This window comes from Triticum urartu, chromosome 5 (genome assembly GCF_003073215.2).
Source record: "Triticum urartu cultivar G1812 chromosome 5, Tu2.1, whole genome shotgun sequence".
NCBI classification, from domain to species: Eukaryota; Viridiplantae; Streptophyta; class Magnoliopsida; order Poales; family Poaceae; genus Triticum; species Triticum urartu.
In genome coordinates, this window is record NC_053026.1 from 297988236 (window position 1) to 298010515 (window position 22280).

The following is a 22280-nucleotide window of genomic DNA, read 5'->3' on the forward strand; positions in this document are numbered from 1 at the left end:
GGTATTTCGCACAATTCTGCGAGTGCCGTGTTCTCCTCAGGGACTAGTCGATGACGACTATGCTCGGCTAAAGCTAGGTGACAGAATACGGATGATGATCATAAGGAAATAAACCTAAACTAAACAAGGTTGTTCCCGAAGATCTTTCACAAAGAAAATGCAAATAGCACAGGGATATTAAGATTTTCTTCGCTTACTTTTTTGTACTTTCCTATTACTTGAGAAACTAAAATGCTAACACAATAGGGAAACATCAGGACATGAAATATTATATAGTAAACAAGATTATATGACAGGGACAAAAATATAACAGTGTGAAGAATCATGGTTATATGGCTGAAAAAAATTGTTTCAAATCACAAACTTACACACATATTTTTGTATCACAATTACTTGAGTAAACACAAAAACTAGAAACTGGAACAAGTTCACAGGGTTAGGTACACATATATGGTGATAGATAGAACACAGATACACAGCAAGAACAATTCAACTAGTGAGAACACACAATATGTGATACAATATTTATAAGTACGAAACCGAACCATTCACGGATTGCAAGCATTCATAGAATCTGAACATTACAAGGAATTACACATCTCCTATTATAGAAATTCAGAGAATATAGAGGGAAAAAGAGAGATAACAGAAGTTTATGGTTCAGATTAGGAGCAGCAGGGGCGTTTGAGAGAAGGTGCAGCAAGAAAGAGGAGCAACGACAGTTTTGGGGAGAGGTAATAGCAGCCAGCAGTTGGTTCAGAGAAGGAACAGCAGCTTGGGATTTTGAGAAGAAGAAGAATAGCAGCAGGTGGGGAATTGGAAGAGAAGCAGTAGCAAGCAACAAGTTAGGAGCAACAGGGGCGCAAGAGAAGAAGAGCAACAACAAAGGGGGTCGGAGAAGAGAAGCAGTAGCAAGACGTGGGAGAAGGAGAAGAAGGAAGAGAAGCAGAGGAAGTGGAGACAAGGGGAGGAGCAGTGGAGAGAGGGAGAGAGCAACAGCAGGTGGCACGGGGATCCAGACGCCCGTCCGGTCGGGAGCGCCAGGCGCGGCGACGAAGTGGAGCGCGCAAGGTGATGGTGGCAAAGACGGAGTGGTGGCTGGATGGTGTGGTGTTGATTGGGTGGCGCAGTGGCGCGAGATGATGGTGGATGGATGGGTGATGTGGAGCAGTGAGGTCGCGGAGGCGCGCCGCAAGTGGCCTGGCCGCGGCGGCAGCCGGAGGTGAGAGAAGAAGTGGTGAGGGGGAGAGAGATGGACATGCCAGGCTCCCAAAGGTGATCGGTGATGAGCTAGGGATTTTGATCCCCTCACGGTTGATTTGGACATTTTCACATTGACCCTCCTGCTTTCTTGTTTCTTCACAATAAGATCCCTCCTCTTCTTTAGCTTGCCCCTGGTAACTTCTTTTCTTCTCGCCCGGGTCCCTCATCTTTCTTTCATGCCCTTGTCTCTTGTCACAAGCCTCACAGTCTAAGTCTGAAAGTTTATAGTGCATTTGCGCACTTTTCTGCAGAAGAAACAAATGACTAGTCACTAGCTCTTTTATGGATATCATTCGAATATTCGATAATACTAAGCAAAAATGGATGGACATATCTCAATAGATAATGAATTTGTGTGTCAAAATATGTATATGAAATGTGCTTATCATGGTGCAACAAGACTAAGACCAGCAGGACGGCATGACGGAGGTCACCGCGGATCCCACAGCAGCGTCACCACTAGAGCCTTTGGCAGGCGAAGACTACTTTTGTCAGGATAGCTTGTACTAGTTGTCTCCCTTCAAAATTGGCGTTGTGGGATCCCTTCCCGCCTACATTTGGGAAGAGGACTAGGGCCTCTATAAATTGGACTAGCCACCACCATAGACCGGACGGACCAGACTGATCTGGGACTGAGCTTGGATTGGATCCATTCCATCCTCGCATCCACTAGCTCATCGAGCTCAAGAACACCTCTCCTCCTGAGGCTGTTCATCCACTGTACTAGTTCATCCTCAGCCCTCGAGGCAATTCACCACCACACTTGAGTATGGTATTGCACCTTGCAGTGGCCCGAACCAGTATAAACCTCTGTGTCTCGTGTTCTTTAGGTTCTTCGAGCTAGGTCGTGAGATTGTTGAGCGAGCGAGCTAGGGAGAGAGAGAGTACTTCGTTCGCACGTAGAGTTCGAACCTCACTAGGTTTGCCGAAACCCGTAATCCAACAGAGAGCATCATGAAATATATGACAAACACATTTAAGTCTAACATACTTCCTATGCATAGGAATTTTATAGGCAAAAAAAATTATCAAGACAAGAAACATCTAACATATGCAAATAGGAGAATAAAGCATTGACGATCTCAACATAACGAGAGGTAATTTAGTGACATGAAAATTTTTACAACCATATTTTCCTCTCTCATAATAATTACATGTAGGATCATGATCAAATTCAACAATATAACTATCATATAAAGTATTCTTTTCATGATCCACATGCCTACAAAGTTGACCTTCTTCCAAAATAGTGGGATTATCATCAGATAAAGTCATGACCTCTCCAATCCCACTTTTATCAAAAATTTCATAAGATTGAACACTCTCCAAATAAGTGGGATTATTTTTAGCTAAAGTTGACATTCTTTCAAACCCATTTTTAATATTACCACAAGCATATTCATCATGACGTTTAAATAATTTTTTGAGATCATAAGAATCATTATCACCCCAATCATGATCATTGCAATCAGCGGTGGACATAACAAAACAAGCATCCCCAATCTTGGGGTTTTGCATATCACTAACACAATTGACATTAATGGAATTTATAATAACATCATTTGTGATGCCCCGAGTCCGACGCGCTAGGTGTCTTCTAGTTATTCGTTGTTGTTTCCTTGTCATTCGCTCGCGTGTTGCATCTTGCCATGTCATCATGTGCATTGCATCATCATGTTTTCAAAACTTGCATTCGTCCGGGTCTCCCAGTTCTTTCCGTTATCCGTTCTGAGCCTAGACACACTTGCAAGCGCCCGTGACACGTCCAAAATAGTATTTTATAAGTGGTCGAAAAAATGTTCTCGGAATGGGTTGAAAGTAGGCCGCCTGCCAAGTTTCATCGCATTCGAAGTTCGTTTGATAGCCCAACCATTAAACATATAGCGGCATTATAGCCCGTCGAATGTGAGAAGTTTTCAATCTCCGAAAACAGTTGCCGGGCTGCACTCCTTCCCTCTCATCTCAGCCAAACCCCCTCTACACAGTCCATCTAGCCCACCTACCTACCCCTCTGCTCCGGGCCGTCCGATGATGATCAAACGGTCCGAAAACAGATGAACCCCCCCTAAACCTAACCCCTACCTATTTAAGTAGCCTCCCCACTCCATTTTGGGAACCCTACCCCCCTCCACCTACCTCTAGCCTCCCCCTCCTCAGAATCTACGCCCCCAACCAGCAGCCGCCACCTCCACCTTCCAACCGCCGCCTCCAACCTCAAAATCCGTCGCGGCCACCCCTCCAGCGCCACGTTGTGCGCTCCTAGTGGCCAGCCGCCACCACGCAGTGGCCCACAGCCAATGGGACAGTGCCACGCGTCCCGACCGACCTCCCACCGCCGCGGGCCTGCCAGGACCCAGATCGGGCCCTGGGAAGCCCGCCCGAGCCCATGTGCGCCGTCGTTCGCCTGATCTCGTGAGCCCGCTCGCGCCTGGCTCGCGAGCTCCTCCGCCCGAGCTCCCACACCGCGACCCCGCCATCCGCTCCGTCGGGCCTCGCCCTCCCTTGCCGGAGCGTGTTGCTTCCCCATCCCCGCCGCTCCAGGAACCGAAGCCTCGCCATGGGTTCTCACCACTCGCCGCAGATGACCTCTCCGCGCCGCCCTGCACCGGAAATCGGCCGGATCCGGCAGCCTCCAACCGGATCTGCCCCGTCCCCGCCGTCCGCTGGCGTCCCGCCTTGCTCGAGTCGCGGCGCCGCCCCTGCCTCGCTCGATCCAGGCGGGATCGAGGAGAAGGACAAGCACAGCCACCGCGTGGGCCTCTAGGGCCCATCTCCACCTGCCTGGGCCTCTCCACCAACCGGCCTGCTATGGCCCAATGTGAGCAGCCCCAGCCCCTTCAGTTTCGGCCGAACGCATGTTTTATTCCCTGGACGATTTTGCTAATTTTTCTGGAGACTGCAATTTTATAGAGAAGTCCCTAGTCTTCATGCATCGTATGTAAAAAACTTTATATATGTAAAATGCTAGGTTTTCACCTAGTTTAATAATCCGCATCATTCATCCATGTTAAAAATGTTTAAAATGTTGTTTGATTAAATTTTCTCAAATGCCATGTTAAAATGATTTATTTCATAACTAATTAATCGTAGCTCGGATTTAAATAAACTTTATATGTAAATTGGGTAGACAAATGCATAGTTTAACATGTTGCACTTTATTTGTAGAATGTGGTTTAGGGCAGAACAGTACCAAATCCGTAATATGCATATGGGGAATTTTCCGGAATTGTTGTTTGTTGTTCCAGCCTCATTTAAACTTGCCTAGATAGATAGTTTTCATATGCTTCACCCCTTTCCATGTTTAGTAACATTTAATTTTGTTGGGTACATAACCGGGAGAAAACTAAATAAATTAATGTGGTGTTTCATTGATATGCAACTCGTTGCATATTGAGCTCCACTTAATTTATAGTATTGTTTGTTGCTCTTTGCCATGGCATGCATATTTAAACCGGACATGCATCATCCTTAGTTGTGCATCATGCCATGTTTATGCTTGTGTGTTTACCTTGTTGCTTGTTTCTTTCCAGTTTACTCCTCTCGTTAGCTTCAGTTTCATTCCAGAGTTGTGAGGATTCGTTCGTCTACATCCTTTTGTCTTCTTCATGGATTCGATCTTCTTCCTTGCGGGATTTCAGGCAAGATGACCATACCCTCCATAGCACTTCTATCATTGCTTGCTAGTTGTTCATTCTATCGCTATGCCGCGTTACCTACCACTTGTTATATCATGCCTCCCATATTGCCATGTCAAGACTCTAACCCACCTTCCTAGCAAATCTTTGTTTGGCTATGTTACCGCTTTAGCTCAGCCACTCTTATAGCGTTGCTAGTTGCAGGTGAAGTTGAAGTTTGTTCCATGTTGGAACATGGATATGTTGGGATATCACAATATCTCTTATTTTAATTAATGCATCTATATACTTGGTAAAGGGTTGAAGGATCGGCCTTATGCCTGGTGTTTTATTCCACTCTTGCCGCCCTAGTTTTCGTCATACCGGTGTTATTTTCCTTAATTTTGCGTTCCTTACGCGGTTGGGGTTATGGGACCCCCTTGACAGTTCGCTTTGAATAAAACTCCTCCAACAAGGCCCAACCTTGGTTTTGCCATTTTCCTACCTACCACCTATACCTTTCCCTTGGGTTCTGCAGACTCAAGGGTCATATTTATTTTAACCCCCCCCCCCCGGCCAGTGCTCCTCTGAGTGTTGGTCCGAATCGGGCAACCTGCGGGGCCACATCGAGCAAACTTGAGGGCTGGTTTTACTCATAGCTTGTCCCATCTGGTGTGCCCTGAGAACGAGATACGTGCGACTCCTGTCGGGATTTGTTGGCACATCAGGCGGCTTTATTGGTCTTGTTTTACCATTGCCGAAATTTCTTGTAACCGGGATTCCGAGACTGATCGGGTCTTTCCAGGAGAAGGAATATCCTTCGTTGACCATGAGAGCTTGTGATGGGCTAAGTTGGGACACCCCTGCAAGGTATAAACTTTCGATAGCCGTGCCCGTGGTTATGTGGCAGATGGGAATTTGATAATATAGGGTTGTAGAGAACTTGACACTTGACTTAATTAAAATGAATCAACTGCGTGTGTAGCCATGATGGTCTCTTTTCGGTGGAGTCTGGGAAGTGAACACGGTCATATGTTATGCTTGAATGTAAGTAGTTTTAGGATCACTTCTAGCTTCCCGACCATTGCGTAGCTTCTCATCTTACTCTTATTTGCTTATGTTAGCCACCATACTTTCTTAGTGCTTGCTGCATGTCCACGTCATTACCTTATCCGACCCATAAGCTTAAATAGTCTTGATCTCGTGGGTGTGAGATTGCTGAGTCCTCGTGACTCACGGATACTTCCAAACAGTTGCAGGTGCCGAGGATACCAGTGTAGGTGATGCTACCGAACTCAAGTGGGAGTTTGACAAGGACCTTGGTCGTTCTATGTGTCTTTTCCGGATGATCAGTAGTGGAGCCTGTCGGATTTCGGGTTCTGGCAGACCCTTAAGGTTCGAACACTGGGGTGCGCGCGGAGATTATGCCTTCTACTGCTCCGTCTCGCAAAGATCTAGACTATTGAAAGAACTGCACAAGAGACACAAGGTTTATACTGGTTCGGGCCACCGTTGTGGTGTAATACCCTACTCCAGTGTGTGGTGGGTGGATTGCCTCTTGGGGCTGATGATGATGAACAACACAAGGAAGAACAGCCTCGCGAGGGTCTGCTCTTGGCTGGGGCAATAAACTGTTAGGAGGAGTTCAGTCGCCTTTCTCTCTCTCTCTACTTCTAACTTCTCTATCGAGCCTCCCCTTTTTTCCAACCCTTTGCTCTGTGGGCGGCTGGTCCTATTTAGAGAGGCCCTGGTCCTCTCCCCAAATATCGAGCGGGAAGGGAGCCAACAATGGCGGGCTAATTTGAAGGGGGACAGCAAGTATCAGCTATCCTGACAAAAGTAGTCTTTGCCTGCGCAAAGCTCTGGTGATGACGCCGTCTTGGGCTCCATAGTGACCTCCGTCTCGTAGTCCTCCTGGTCTTGGTCTTGTTGCACCGAAATGGCAACCTTTGCCTGATGCCTCGGTACTCCGCGGCTGTGCTTGCTCCCTTTGCACCAAAGTGGAAAGGAGGACGCTGCGCGGGCTGGCACCCGCCTGGCGCCCTGGGTCGTCATGGCTTGCGTCACGGGCACCTCGCGAGGTACCCCGCCTTGATCTCTCCGCCTCCTCGTGAGCCAGCCTAACGAGGCCGCGCCTGAGGAAGCTCCGCATCATCCGCCCCGCGAGGCTTGGCCCCTCACGATGGTCTTGAGTCTTGTGTTGATGGAGCTGGGCCATGCTGGGCCCCCTTTGAGCCACGCCGCAGGCCGTAGGTAGGCAAGTCTGGGGACCCCCGTTCCCAGAACGCCGACAGTAGCCACCGGGCCCAAGGCGCGCCCGGACTTCGTCGTGCTAAGAGGCGAAAGGGCAAGGGCGAAGCGCCACGGGCCCTAACAGCCTGCGGCCTTGGGCGCCGTGTGGCGGTTGATTGGACGTGGGTGGTACTGTTCCCCCACGCCCCCTTATTTTGCGCCCTGCTAGGCGGACATGTAGTTGTACACAGCTGCTCCCCTTCATGTTGCTCAAGCGTCCCCTGTTCTTCCTCCCTTCGAACACCTGCTCCTGCCTCCAATCCAATCTCGAATCTTCCCCCTCCTTCCCATCGCCATGGCTCTGACGAAGAAGGAGAGAGGGAAGAAACCCATGCCTCCGTCTTGTGTGCCGTCATCGGTGGCCCCCGCCGTCGGCTGGTCGCCCATACTCAATCAAGAGTGCCTAGGCAAGGTCAGCTTGGCTCTGTCCACCATCTTCAATGAGTGCGGGAGGACGACGGCCTGGCATGCGCCCCACTTCTCCATCGACAAGATAGCTACCGAGGTCCCATATTTTACCGACGCCCTGTGGGCGGGTCTGGTTCCCCCCTTTTCTGATTTCTTGAAAGCCGTGCTCTCCCATTATCAGATCCACATGATGCATCTAAGTCCTGAGTCCATCACCCTCCTTTCGGTCTTCGCCTTCGTTTGCGAAGCCATGGTGGGCATCCCTCCTTCGGTTGCCTTGCTGCGCCACTTCTTCTCGCTGCATCTTGTCAACCCTACCCAATGCTGGGCGTGCGTGAGCTTCGCCGCCGAGCCTGAGACCGCGGCCTCTAGGATTGACTTCAAGCTCCCCCTGCCCACGATTGGGTTCCGCAAGCGGTGGCTGCATGTGGACGCAGGGGTTCCCAGCCCCCTGCTATCGGAGCCGACCTCGCCTACTGTCCCCAATTCGGGTTGGGGCCAGGAGATGCTCGTGAGCCCCCGGCTCGTCTTCGTCTAGCGCCGCTTCGCGCTCCTGAGGAAGCTTGGCGTGACAGCGCCCAAGGTGGTGAAGGAGTTTCTGTTATGCCGTGTTGCTCCCCTTCAACGCCACTCTCGTCGGATGTGGGCCTTCCGTGGGCGCGAGGATAGCATGAGGCTCCAGGAAGAGGACTTGGCTCCTGAGGTGCTGAAGTCGGCGCTCTTGACCTTGGCCGGGGACCCCAACCCCGGTAGCGTCCGGCAGGGAGGGGCCTTGCTGTATCTCTGCCAGAGCAGGGTCGACTTCGTGAAGCAGATGCCCGTCTTTGATGAGTGGGGGCTGCGCCCCGCCAGCCTCCAGGGGCCTCGTGAGAATCCAGTGGTGGTGACTACCCTTCCAATTGGCCAAGGCGACTCCTCCTCAAGTGGCAGAGCAGGGAGTCAGGAGGCGCCGGAGGCCGAGGGGGCTCCCGATGAGGTGACAGCACCGGGTGATGCTCTCGAGGGGACAGCTCCTGGGACCCGTGCCGCTGAGGCTGAGGGTGGCAAGCAGCCGCTCCCAGCGCCCGGGGCTGAGGCCTCGGCGGCCCCTGCCGCGTCTTCAGGCGAGGTGATGGGCGGCACGCGCCAGGCAGGCGCCCCTGACGTGGATCGCCCCGATGCTCCGTCTTCGTCGCAGGTTGATCCTTGCGCTCTTCTCTTGGGCCGCTTCCACGTGGACTTTGAGGCCCTCCGGAGGAAAAGGGAGGCCCTGGGTGATGACTTCCCTTGTCGCGTGCTGAAGCGCAGGAAGTACTTCGCCACTGACGAGTAAGTCTTCTCCCTTTCTGGCTCCGGATCCTCTTGTTGCTTTCACTGATCCTTGCTTCGCAGGCCCCTTCCGGCCGAGCTCGTGGAAGTAGCTGAGGTGCGGCCTCCCTTGGCTTCGCCCCCTCTACCTCCCTCAAGTGCTCCGAGCAGCTCTGCCCTTGTGGTGATGGCGATTGAAGGGGTGGACCATCCCGAGGTGCACCGCGGCCCTTCATTCCCCCCGAGTTTCCTTCGCGGGCCCTCTCGGGGAATAGCCAGCCTACCATGGGCTTCTCGTCTGGTCGTGGAGTGCGACTGGTTGAGGCGCCCCCTGCGCCCTTCATCTGGGGACGGGCTGGTTCCAGGCTGGGCTTCTGGTGCGGCGGAGGAGGAACGATGATTCGTGGCCCCAGGCGCTTGCTTGGGGCAGATGATGGTGTGGAAGACGTGCTTGAGCGCGCCCGGGAGCGCCGTGCTCGCCGCCAAAGGTTCCTTCGAAGGGCGACCGACGTGGTGAACCTACTTGGGCAGGAGCTTGCTGACGAGGACGCGCGCCTGGAGGCCGAGGGCCTACGCCTGGCTGCAGGGAGGCGCGAGCTGGAGGCCGCCATCGCCCTCGCGCACCGTCAGCGCGATCTTGACGATGAAGAGGCGAAGGCGTCGCTGGAGGCCTCTCGGGTGGCCCAATCCCAGGCTGCCGAGGAGGCCCGGGGAGCTGACCGATGGCGAGAGGCGGTGGAGGAGCGGGCTCGTGAGCTCCTGGCCCGGTGCCACTCACTGGAGGAGCAAGTGGAGCTGCGCGAGTTGGCCCTTGCGTCGATGCGGGTGGCCTCCGGTGACCTAGCTGAGCTCCAGAAGCGTGAAGAAGCGTTGACGCTGGAAGCCGCCGAACGCACCCGCGAGTACGAGCGGCTAGAGACGAGGGAGCGCTTGGTGACGCAGGCGGAGGACGATGTCGCCGCACGGGAAGCTCGTGTCCAAGAGGAGGTCGGATGTCGGGTGGCGATGGCACGCTAAGACCTCGAGCGCGAGTTCGAGGGGAGGCTGGAGTTCATCCGGGTCGAAGCTGAAGGGAGGACCGCAGCCTTGAGGGCCAAGCGGGAGGAGGCGACGCGGCTGGCCGACGCCTCCCGGGCCGCTCTTGAGGTAGCGCAAGGGGAGTTAGCCGCCTCCCAGGCCGAGATGCTCCGTCTTCGCCAGCGGGTGGAGGAGGCTGAGGGCGTCGCGCGCCAGAACGCGCATGAGATATGTCAGCGGCAGGTCCTGGAGCACGTGCACGGCCCCATGCTCGCGACGCTCCGGGAGAGAGCTAGCGCAGCCTTGGGCAACATCTGTGAGGCGGATGTTGGCGAGCCACACACAGCCAACTACGCTGGCAACCTTCAGTTCTTCACCGCTGTGGTGACGCAGCTGGAGGCGCGGTCGGCCAGGGCCGACAGGTTGGTGGAACAGAGGAGCCGCGCCCTGCTCGGGCGCGCCTTTTCCCATGTCTTCAGCCATCTCCTGAACATGGATTCCCACTTTGGTTTTGACGCCATCATCGCCCCAGTTCCCCAGGCCGTCCGAGGCGACCTGGCGCACTGGGTGGAAGACAACATGGACGCCCTTGTCAGGGCCTTCGCTTCGGACGATGACGGCGTGATCGTGGCTGCTGACGAGGGCGGTGCGGTGAACGGCCCTGACACCGCTGGTGGTGACGCAGACAACGATGGCGAGTTCGGCGACGCCAGCGGCGGCTCGGGAGGTGCTTCCGAGGATGCATTGGGGGATTGGTCCGACTGAGTGTGTATCACTCCTGTCTTTTTTACCCTGCATGAATATAACTCAGGTTGTTGACCTGATGGCTGTGAGAGCATTTTGGGAGGGGAAGCCCCTCATATAAAACCTGTGTTCATCATATTAGTAGTTGTCATATTGCACGAGCGCCCGCGCCTGGTGGTTGGCTGGTTTACCTTTGTTGCGCGCAAGCCCCGAAGCAGCCTATGGGAGGACGTGACGTCTTGGGTGTTCTTTAGTTGAATCCGTAGGATATGAGAGTGTCGCCGGCAGGGAGCTTCACAGGCATTGGCCTTTTTCACAGGCTCCGGGCCTTTTCCCAAATGCGACGGCTTCACAGGCATTTGCCTTCTTCACAGGCTCTGGGCCTTTTCCTGAACGCGACAGCTTCACAGGCGTTTGCCTTCTTCACAGGCTCTGGGCCTTTTCCTGAACGCGACAGCTTCACAGGCATTTGCCTTCTTCACAGGCTCCGGGCCTTTTCCTAAGGGCGACAGCTTCATAGGCGTTTGCCTTCTTCACAGGCTCCGGGCCTTTTCCTAAGCGTGATAGCTTCACAGGCGTTTGCCTCCTTCACAGGCTCCGGGCCTTTTCCCAATAGGACAACCTCCGCAGGCACCCGAAAATCCTCCCGAGAGGGAGCAACAGCGGCAGTTTGGGTTGCGCACAAACCAGGCCTGACCCGACTCGCGAGGGGCTCGCGAGGGGAGGCAGCTGTGGCGAAGCGGTAACCAGAACGCGAGAAACGGCTCGAACGAGAATAAGCACCCCTTCCCCGAACACACGCAAATCTAAAATTCGAATCCAACTTAAATCCAGCTGGGGGAAAGATACAGCCAAAGGGAAAGGCAATGAAAGCAGACAAAAGGCCGCGTCCGGCACCTAATCTAGTCTTGGACATCTTCTCACCAGCGCGGAGCTAAGTGCTGTCCACTGGGCGTGGGAGGGAGCCCCAGGGCCTGAGGCCGGCACCCCTGAGACTCCGAGGCGTGTACAGCCCCACTCATTATTACGTGAGAGTGTCACGGGGCGGCGAGCTTCACAGGCACCGGGCGTTCTTCACAGGTACTGGCCTTGCTTCATATCGCCAGATGAGGGCCCCGCCTTGCGCCACACTCTAGTGCCATCAGCAATGACCGGAACCCAGGACGCCGCCCGATGGGGTAGAGCAGTCGCCAGCGGTTCCCCCGACGACCACGGGTCCTCTGCCAGGGGCAGGCCCTGAGGCACCTCCCTAGCAGAGGGCCTACCTCCTGAGAACACCTTGCTCCGAACGCCGCGGTGGTGATGTCGGATCTCGGCCCCTCTCCTGCAGCCCCCTGCGCCCTCCTCCCGAGGGGTAGGAGACTGTGGGAGCGGGGCAGCTGCTTGCTGCGGCGACCTGCACCTCCTGCGATCCATGGTTAGCGTATACCTGCTCCTGAAGAATTAGCGGTGCCCGATAATTGTTGCCTCCAGCGTGGCCAGTGGGACCGTTCCGGGGCTCCTGGAAAGGCTCGGCTTCTAGTGCCTCGTCCCCCCAGCTTGGGCTAAGGAGCGAGCCTTGTTGGTTCTCGTGAGGGTGTCCTTGGTCCATCATGAGGGGCACGTATTCCTCCGGCGCCGTCATCCCGAATGCCACGCCGTAATGCCCCGCATGCCACGCGGTCCCGCCTGTCACGCCCACTGCGGGGTGGCAGCGCGGCCGCCCACTGGGGCCGCGGGTCGCGTTGAGTCCTTCTTCTTCGCGGGCCGGGGGCAGGGGCAGCATCGCCGCCGGTCCGGTGCTGACAGTTCCGCTGGCGTCGGAGTAGCCTTGGAGCCCGCGGGCGCGCGCGGAGCCCCCGCACGGGTCGCCCTGGGCTTGAGATGGGAGCTGGGTGGAGAAGGGGTGAGCCCCCGAGGCGGCGAAGCCCAGGAGCTCCGCCACTCGCTCCAGCAGCACGTCGTGGCCGCCCTCCAGCAGTCTGCACTACAGCAGCTCTCGGGCCACCGTGAGCGCAGCCCTCGAGTTCGCCTGCTCCCGACGGGTGTACGGTGTCGTGGTCGTGGTCGCGGCATGATTGGAGGCCCTTGCTGCCGGCCGTGCCTGCCGCGGTCTAAGAGTTGTCGAAGTCTGTCCGCGTCGCTCGCGGCCCGCAGCGCCCTGCGGACCGTGAGCTGCCTGGGGCACGGGGTCGCTCGAGGCAAGCGGTTCTGCGCGGGCGGGCCATGCAGCCCATGGGTCGGGGTTGCCCTCCTGGTCGCCGGGCATGGTGATGATGACGCGACGGGGCACGAAGCGGTGGAAGACGAATTCCGGCGCACCCCTACCTGGCGCGCCAAATGTTGGATTTCGGGTTCCGGCAGACCCTTAAGGTTCGAACACTGGGGTGCGCGCGGAGATTACGCCTTCTACCGCTCCGTCTTGCAAAGATCTAGATTACTGAAAGAACTGCACAAGAGACACAAGGTTTATACTGGTTCGGGCCACCGTTGTGGTGTAATACCCTACTCCAGTGTGTGGTGGGTGGATTGCCTCTTGGGGATGATGATGATGAACAATACAAGGAAGAACAGCCTCGCAAGGGTCTGCTCTTGGCTGGGGCGATGAACTGTTAGGAGGAGTTCAGTCGCCTCTCTCTCTCTCTCTCTGCTTCTAACTTCTCTATCGAGCCTCCCCTTTTTTCCAACCCTTTGCTCTGTGGGCGGCTGGTCCTATTTATAGAGGCCCTGGTCCTCTTCCCAAATATCAAGCGGGAAGGGAGCCAACAATGGCGGGCTAATTTGAAGGGGGACCGCAAGTATCAGCTATCCTAACAAAAGTAGTCTTTGCCTGCGCAAAGCTCTGGTGATGACGCCGTCTTGGGCTCCACAGTGACCTCCGTCTCGTAGTCCTCCTGGTCTTGGTCTCATTGCACCGAAATGGCAACCTTTGCCTGATGCCTCGGTACTCCGCGGATGCGCTTGCTCCCTTTGCACCAAAGAGGAAAGAAGGACGCTGCGCGGGCTGGCACCCACCTGGCGCCTTGAGTCATCATGACTTGCATCATGGGCACCTCGCGAGGTACCCCGCCTTGATCGCTCCGCCTCCTCGTGAGCCAGCCTAACGAGGCCGCGCCTGAGGAAGCTCCGCGTCGTCCGTCCCGCGAGGCTTGGCCCCTCGCGAGGGTCTTGAGTCTTGTGTTGATGGAGCTGGGCCGTGCTGGGCCCCCTTTGAGCCACGCCGCAGGCCGCAGGCAGGCAAGTCTGGGGACCCCCATTCCCAGAACGCTGACAGAGCCCAGTTGGGACGATCGGGGATCTAGCATTTGGGGTTGTCTTCCTTTATTTTGGTTTCGTAGTCGGACCTTTGATTGTACTCTAGATGATGTATGTTTAACTTGTTATTCATGTGAAGTGGCGATTGTAAGCCAACTCTTTATCCCTTTCTTATTCAGTACATGGTATTGTGTGAATATTACCCCTCTTGTGACTAAACCACCATGCGGTTATGCCTCTAAGTCGTGCCTCGACACGTGGGATATATAGCCGCATCGTGGGTGTTACAAGTTGGTAATTGGAGCCATCCCCGACTTAGGAGCCCCCTGCTTGATTGAATCGTTGACGTTTTTGAGTCTAGAACAAAATGTCTTGAGTCTTATGATTATATATATCATAGAGTAGGATTCTTTTTACTCCTCTGTCCCTTCGTCGCTCTGGTGAGGCCTCCTAAACTAGAAGTTTTGACTTTCCTCTCCGCAAATTTCACGAATTTTTTTAGGATCACCCGGGTATCTTGGAATCGTTCCGATATTCTTGTGATGAGAACATTGTTTTTGGTGCCTCCTAAAATTTAGGGGTTGTGGCAGTGTCCCGGGGAATTGAGCTCCGACGTGTTGTCGTCACAATTTTATCGTTGCAGTTCTGGAATACCTGAGTTTCGCCGACATCGAAAATCTCTTGTATGCAGTTGGTTGTGAGATAAACTTGACGCCACCCAGTACTGGGGTGGGAGTTCGGTAGTATTGCCATAACTCGTATAACGGATGCTTTTCAAAGGTTGAGGTACATGATTTCCGGAGTTTTCTTGGTTATGTGTTGATGGACGGATATAGTTGGAGCGTAGGGCATGTTAGTTGTGTGATATATATTGTGCCTCCCTGTATCCCCAACACCAGATTGCATAACCAGAAAGTTTCGGGAGTTTACAAGTGGGAATTCAAGTAGCTCCTAGGACATCTTTCCGACAGATGCATGATATGAGATTGCGGTTCGACGTCTAGTGGTCCGCCTATCCATGGTTGGTTTTACAGTGGTCTCGTTGTGTCTTCAAGAGTCCTTGGCTATGCTGACTCATGGACGCTTCATATGTCATGTGAATTGCCTTGTACATGATGGTGTTGTACGACCGAGCCCGTGTGGGTCCCACCACGAAAAATTCGGACGAAATCTCTATCATATGTTTGTTCCGGCTTATCCTGCAAGCCAATCCTTTGTTTTTTTGGTTTGTGGTATTCGAGTTGCTTCAATGTCAAGTGTTGATTCCATACCTTCCCTAAGCGGTGTTCTCATATTTCTATGTGGATGCTAATCCTTCTCGATCATCAAGGTTGTCTTTTCAATTCTTCCCAACCAGTGTACTTCTCTTCAAGAGGATCCGATCATTTCAACATTCGCGAGATTAAATTTCAGTTCTTCTTAGTGGTGTTCGTTCCATCCGTCCCCAAGTTGTCTTTGTTTTTTCGGCCCTCCCACCCTATTTCTTCAAGGACTCAGATTTCTTAATCAAGTATACATTTTATTCATGTGAAGTCTCTTCATTCATTTCTTTCAATGTTCTTATCCGGTGATTCTCAGGAAGATACTAACGGAGCTTCAAGTTAATCATTCTTCATTTTTTTCCTTCTCCGGTGGATTCAATTCAAGCTTTGTCGATCATATCCTTTTCTCATTTCAAATGTTTTCTCATGTCGGTGCACCTCTTAATCATCCACTTCTCGCTATTCAATTGTTCCGGAGTGCTGAAGATATCTAAGAAGATTCAAGTTTCCATTCTCAATTTGCTCAAGTTCTTTTGAGGATGTTATCTCATTCAATCCATTTAACTCAATCGGTGCAATCTCCATTTCAAGTAATCATTTCAATGGTGTTTCTTTTGAGTGGGCCCTAACCCACAGGTCTTTCCCAGGATCTTATCTGACTCTTCTAATTTTCCTGAAGCTATTCTCAAATTCATTTCAAAGTGTGACGTAAGAATGGATTCCATTAGTAATATGTCTTTCCAAGTTTGATTCCAAATTCTTTCATTTGTTGGTTCAACCTCTTCGCTTTTCATTCTCCCGGAGTGTCTCAACAATTCATGGTGGTGTTTCTCATCGTCATTCTTAGATTTGGAGACCGGAGAAGAGTTTCTCTTCAATCATATCTATTCTCTTGAAGATTCATGGTTCTAGCTTGATGCCATCCTCTCATAATTGTTTTCGATTGTGAGAATTGTAAGTGCATCTAGTGCCACCCCTAGTTGGTTTTGGAGTATTGACGACAAACCTGGTTGAGGGACTAATGTGCTTGTGAGAATTGCAGGATAACACAGGTAGTAGTCCCTCATTGATTCGGTTTTCCTACTGGAGATGACCCCTAAAAATGTATGAAGACATTGAAGACAAAGGTGGTATGTGAAGATAATCACATTGAAGACTATGACAAGAGAAGACATCGCGTGAAGACTATGGAGCGCGAAGACTTAGTTGTTTCATTGTTTCCTTTTCTTCTTTGTTGAGTCATAGGAACCACCGTACTATTAAGTGGGCTCACAGTGAACACAGTCAGAATGACTGAAGTGATGCTTAACCAAAATTCTATGTCTTCGAGCGAAGACAATGAGAGCAAATCTTATCCAGAGCTGGATGAGTCAGCTTTACTTGTAGCCCAAGTAAAGTTGCCGCATGTGTTTGAAATCTGACCGTTGGAACACGTGTCAGTTCCTTAGTGACCCAGGGTCATTTTGGACAAAACAGGTCGGGTTGCCTAGTGGCTATAAATATCCCACCCCCTACACCATAAATTGGTTGGCTGCTTAGAGTTAGTGCACGAATTTTGTCGTTTGAGAGCAACCCACCTCGAAGCCTTTGAGAGAGAAATCCTTGCGAGGACAATGCCCTAAACACCCAGAGCCAAAGAGTGTTAGGCATCACTGAAGTCTTCCTGTCTGTGTGATCTGAAGACTTGTTACACTTGAGGACTGTGAATCCTCCAGCCGGTTAGGCGTCACATTCTGAGCATCCAAGAGTCATTGTGGATCGCCGGTGAACAAAGTCTGTGAAGGTTTGGAAGTCTACCTTGAAGACTTACCAGAGTGATTGGGCGAGGACTGGGTGTCCTTAGCTCAAGGGGAATAAGGTGAAGACACAGTCTTCTAAGTTAAATCTCAGCCTCCCTAACCAGACGTACAGTTGTCACAGCAACTGGAACTGGTCCAACAAATCATTGTCTTCTACAAGCCACTGGTTCTATCCTCTCCCTCTCCTTACTTACAGTTTGTCTTCATGAAGTCATTGCCTGCTTGCATTACCTGTTTGACTTCACTGTGTGAACACTGTCACTGTTTGGCTTCATACAATCTTCTGTCCTGATCTTTGCTACCTATCTGCTATTAGTCTTCGTGCTTTCACTTCATTAAATACTTGACTATGGATTGCCTAGTGTAGTCTACCTTCCGCTGCATATCATAGGTTCATTTCTATCGTTTGTCTTCAAAACTCCCATGTTTTGAAGACTTTCATAAAAATTGCCTATTCACCCCGCCTCTAGTCGATAACTAGCACTTTCAAGAATTCTTTTCAACCATCCAGAGCAATTTAGGAGTTTTTTTCAGTTTGATTCTCCGGAACACATCATCTCAGAAGTATTCATTCCAGCTTTCAGCTCTCGTTCTCCAAATCTTACCGGTGCATCATTCAAGTATTCTCTAGCCAGTTCATGATCTCTTCATTTCACTTGTATCTAAATTCTCTCAAGTATCTTCGTTCATTTTCCAATTCCTCCTGGCGATGTGTTCATTTTCTTCGCTCGTTCTTTTAATCCTAACTCTGGTTCCTCCTGCATTCCTCTTCTGTCGTTATCATATTAAATCACTCGTTCTTTCTAAATCCTACTGGTGGTTCATTGAAGACCTTCTCAAGTTTACGCTATATCTCTCTTAATCCTTTCTACGAGAATGAGTAGTATGCCAAATCCATTGCTTGTCATCAATTTAAATTGGTGAAGGATATGCATAACGTAATTCTTATTATTGTTTCATCAAAGTGATCTAGTTTCTTCTTTCTAGAGTTGTTCATCATCTCATATTTCTCGGTTCGAGATGCTTTATCTTTTCTTTTCCAGAGTTCCAAGTTTTTCGCATTATCTCGTCGTGAAGCTCCATCTAAATCATCGCAAGGCTTCACCTTGTGTTTTCAACTTCTCTTTCTTTTATCATCCTTTTATTAATGGAGTTCTTCATGGAAGCTCTACATGATGGTTCGTCACGGATTCCTTTCATTCTCGATTTCTTCTTCAAGATTTCTCTCGAAGTTAAGATCCGTCAAGCTATACTCTGAAATAAACTTGTTGTTCAACACTTGTCTTATTTTGAGGAGTTCAAGCATTCTTCATCTTGCATACCGAAGTGTAATTCTTTCTTTCTTATCTTTTGAGGTGGTGTTATGTCAATCTTGACAATTTCCCTTCATGTTTCATCATTCACAAGTTGTCCGGAATGACATATTTTAAACCCATCATTTTCAATTCGTTCATGATATCCTTTGCAACCCATCAATCTCTTCATTGGAGTAATCTTGGGTTATATTTCATCTAAAGCTTTCCCTAAGGATTGTTGCTCTTTATGGTGCTTATAAATGACCCAAGTTCTTCATTTATCCTCCCGGTGAAATAAGCTTCTCATCTCCTTGTTGATATCAATCCAATCTATTGTTTCCGTTGTGGCAGAATTTTGCCTCAATTTTGAGAAGTTTTCTATAAGCCCACTACAAGCTTATTCGTTTCATTGTTGGTTTCCAACAACTCCATTATAACCTTCTTGGAAGGGTGCTTTCCAAACTCATTTGTGGTAGAAGTTGGCATTTTCTTCTCCATTCTGTTACTGCAATGATATATCTTCTATTCTTCCTTCCGAAGGCATTGTGATGTTACTGCAATGATTGTGAGGACCGTGTTCTTTTCGTGCTTATCCATTTAACCGGGGTGTCGTGTCCTCCGTTCAAGTTCTCTCATCTTATCAAGTTTTGCCTCCTTTCTCAGCTGGAGTGCTGTCTGAGATCTTTCTTACCCCTTGTGTCATTCTTGCAATAGTTTCGAAGGCAGTGTGTTGTTGATTTCATCAAGTATCCTCTCATCTTATCAAGTTCATGTTCAATTCCTTCCATTTACAGTCAGAGTTTTTTCCAAATTATATCATTCTTTTCCCTTCTCTATCTTGTGTTAACCGGAGTGTTGTGTCTATCATTCCTCTTCTAACCGAAGTCTCATCCAAGTGCTTTCATTTAGCCAAGTTCATATTCTATGCCTTCCATTTCCAACCGGAGTGTTGTCATAATTGATCTTTATCGTTCCTTGTACATCTTGTTTCAACCAGAGCGCTTGCATGTACTTCTTGTCCATTGTAACCCTTTTCTTATGTCTTTCAACCTACAAGGTTCTCGTAATGTTCCTTGTTCCTCTTTTCTAACAGAGTGTTTTCAACTTTGTTCATCTTCGTTGTATTCTTTATTTTAATTTGTTCAACCTCTCAACGTTCGTGGTATCACTCATTTGTCCAAGAAGAAACTTAGTTTTACCTATTCCTCTTCCGTTTCTCCCTGGTGCCATCCTAGATCTCGGGACAAGATCCTCTCGTAGTGGTGGAGTGTTGTGACTCCCCGAGTCCGACACGCCAGGTGTCTTCAAGTTATTCGTTGTTGTTGCCTTGTCATACGCTTGCGTTTTGCATCTTGCCAGGTCATCGTGTGCATTGCATCATCATGTTTTCAAAACTTGCATTCGTCCGGGTCTCCTAGTTCTTTCTGTTGTCCATTCTAAGCCCAGACACACTTGCACGCGCCCGCGGCACGTCCGAAATAGTATTTTATAAGTGGCCGGAAAATGCTCTCAGAACGAGTTGAAAGTTGACATGCGGTGTTGTTATGTCGTGAGTAGGCTGCCTGCCAAGTTTCATCGCATTTGGAGTTCATTTGATAGCCCAACCGTTAAACATATAGCGGCATTATAGTCGGTCGAACGTCAGACGTTTTCGGTCTCCGGAAACAGTTGCCAGGCTGCACTCCTTCTGTCTCATCTTAGCACAACCCCCTCTACACAGTCCATCTAGCCCACCTACCTACCCTCCGCTCCGGGCCATCTGATGATGATCGAATGGTCCAAAAATAGATGAAAACCCCCCTAAACCTAACCCCTGCCTATCTAAGCAGCCTCCCCATTCCATTTTCGGAACCCTAGCCCCCCTCCTTAGAATCCGCACCCCCAACCTGCAGCTGCCAGCTCCACCTTCCAGCCGCCGCCTCCCACCTCAAAATCCAGCGCAGCCACCCCTCCAGCGCCACGTGGCGCGCTCCTAGTGGCCAGCCGCCATCGCACAGTAGCCCATAGCCAACGGCATGGAGCCACGCGTCCCGACCGACCTCCCACCGCCACGGGCCCGCCAGGACCCAGATCGGGCCCAGGGAAGCCCGCCCGAGCCCATGCGCATCGCCGTTCGCCCTATCCCGCGAGCCCGCTCGCGCCTAGCTCGCAAGCTCCTCTGCTCGAGCTCCCTCACCGCGACCCCGCCGTCCACTCCGTCGCGCCTTGCCCTCCCTTGCCGGAGTGCGCTGCCTCCCCGTCCCCGCCACTCCAGGAACCGAAGCCTCGTCATGGGTGCTCACCGCTCGCCACCGGTGACCTCTCTGCGCCGCCCTGCATCGGAAATCGGCCGGATCCGACAGCCTCCAACCGGATCCACCCCGTCCCCGCTGTCCGCTGGCGTCCCGCCTCGCTGGAGTCACGTCGCCGCCCCTGCCTTGCTCGATCCAGGTGGGATCGAGGAGCAGGATGAGCCCAGCCACTGCGTGGGCCTCTAGGCCCCATCTCCACCTGCCTAGGCCTCTCCACCAACCAGCCTGATATGGCCAATGTGAGTAGCCCCAGCCCCTTTAGTTTCATCCGAACGCATGTTTTATTCCCTAGATAATTTTGCCATTTTTTTCGGAGACTACAATTTTACAGAAAAATCCCTAGTCTTCATGCATATCATATCACACAAACCATGCATTGTATGTAAAAACTTTATATATGTAAAATGCTTGGTTTTTCACCTAGTTTAATAATATGCATCATTCATCCATGTTCAAAATGTTTAAAATGTTGTTTGATTAAATTTTCTCAAATGCCATGTTAAAATGATTTATTTCATAACTAATTAATAGTAGCTCGGATTTAAATAAACTTTATATGTAAATTGGGTAAAAAATGCATATTTTAACATGGTGCACTTTATTTTCCTGTTTAACATCAATAAAATGTGGTTTAGGGCAGAACAGTACCAAATCCATAATATGCATATGGGGAATTTTCCAAAATTGTTGTTTGTTGTTCCGGCCTCACTTAAACTTGCCTAGATAGATAGTTTTCATATGGTTCACCCCTTGCCATGTTTAATAACATTTAATTTTGTTGGGTACATAACCGGGAGAGAACTAAATAAATGAACATGGTGTTTTGTTGATATGCAACTCGTTGCATATTGAGCTCCACTTAATTTGTAGTATTGTTTGTTGCTCTTTGCCATGCCATGCATATTTAAACTGGACATGCATCATCCTTGTTGTGCATCATGCCATGTTTATTCTTGTGTGTTTACCTTGTTGCTTGTTTCTTTCCGGTTTGCTCCTCTTGTTAGCTTCAGTTTCGTTACGGAGTTGTGAGTATTCGTTCGTCTACAACCTTTTGTCTTCTTCATGGATTTGATGTGCGATTTCAGGCAAGATGACCATACCCTCGATATCACTTCTATCTTTGCTTGCTAGTTGTTCGTTCTATTGCTATGTCACGCTACCTACCACTTGTTATATCATGCCTCCCATATTGCCATGTCAAGCCTCTAACCCACCTTCCTAGCAAACCGTTGTTTGGCTATGTTACCGCTTTTGCTCAACCACTCTTATAGCGTTGCTAGTTGCAGGTGCAGTTGAAGTTTGTTCCATGTTGGAACATGGATATGTTGGGATATCACAATATCTCTTATTTTAATTAATGCATCTATATACTTGGTAAAGGGTGGAAGGTTCGGCCTTCTTCCTGGTGTTTTGTTCCACTCTTGCCGCCCTAGTTTCCGTCATACCGGTGTTATGTTCCATGATTTTGCGTTCCTTGCACAGTTGGGGTTATGGGACCCCCTTGACAGTTCTCTTTGAATAAAACTCCTCCAAGAAGGCCCAACCTTGGTTTTTCCATTTGCCTACCTACCACCTATACATTTCCCTTGGGTTCTGCAGACTCAAGGGTCATCTTTATTTTAAATCCCCCCCCCAGGGCCAGTGCTCCTCTGAGTGTTGGTCCGAATCAGGCAACCTGCGGGGCCACCTCGGGGAAACTTTAGGGATGGTTTTACTCATAGCTTGTCCCATCCAGTGTGCCCTGAGAACGAGATACGTGCGACTCCTATCGGGA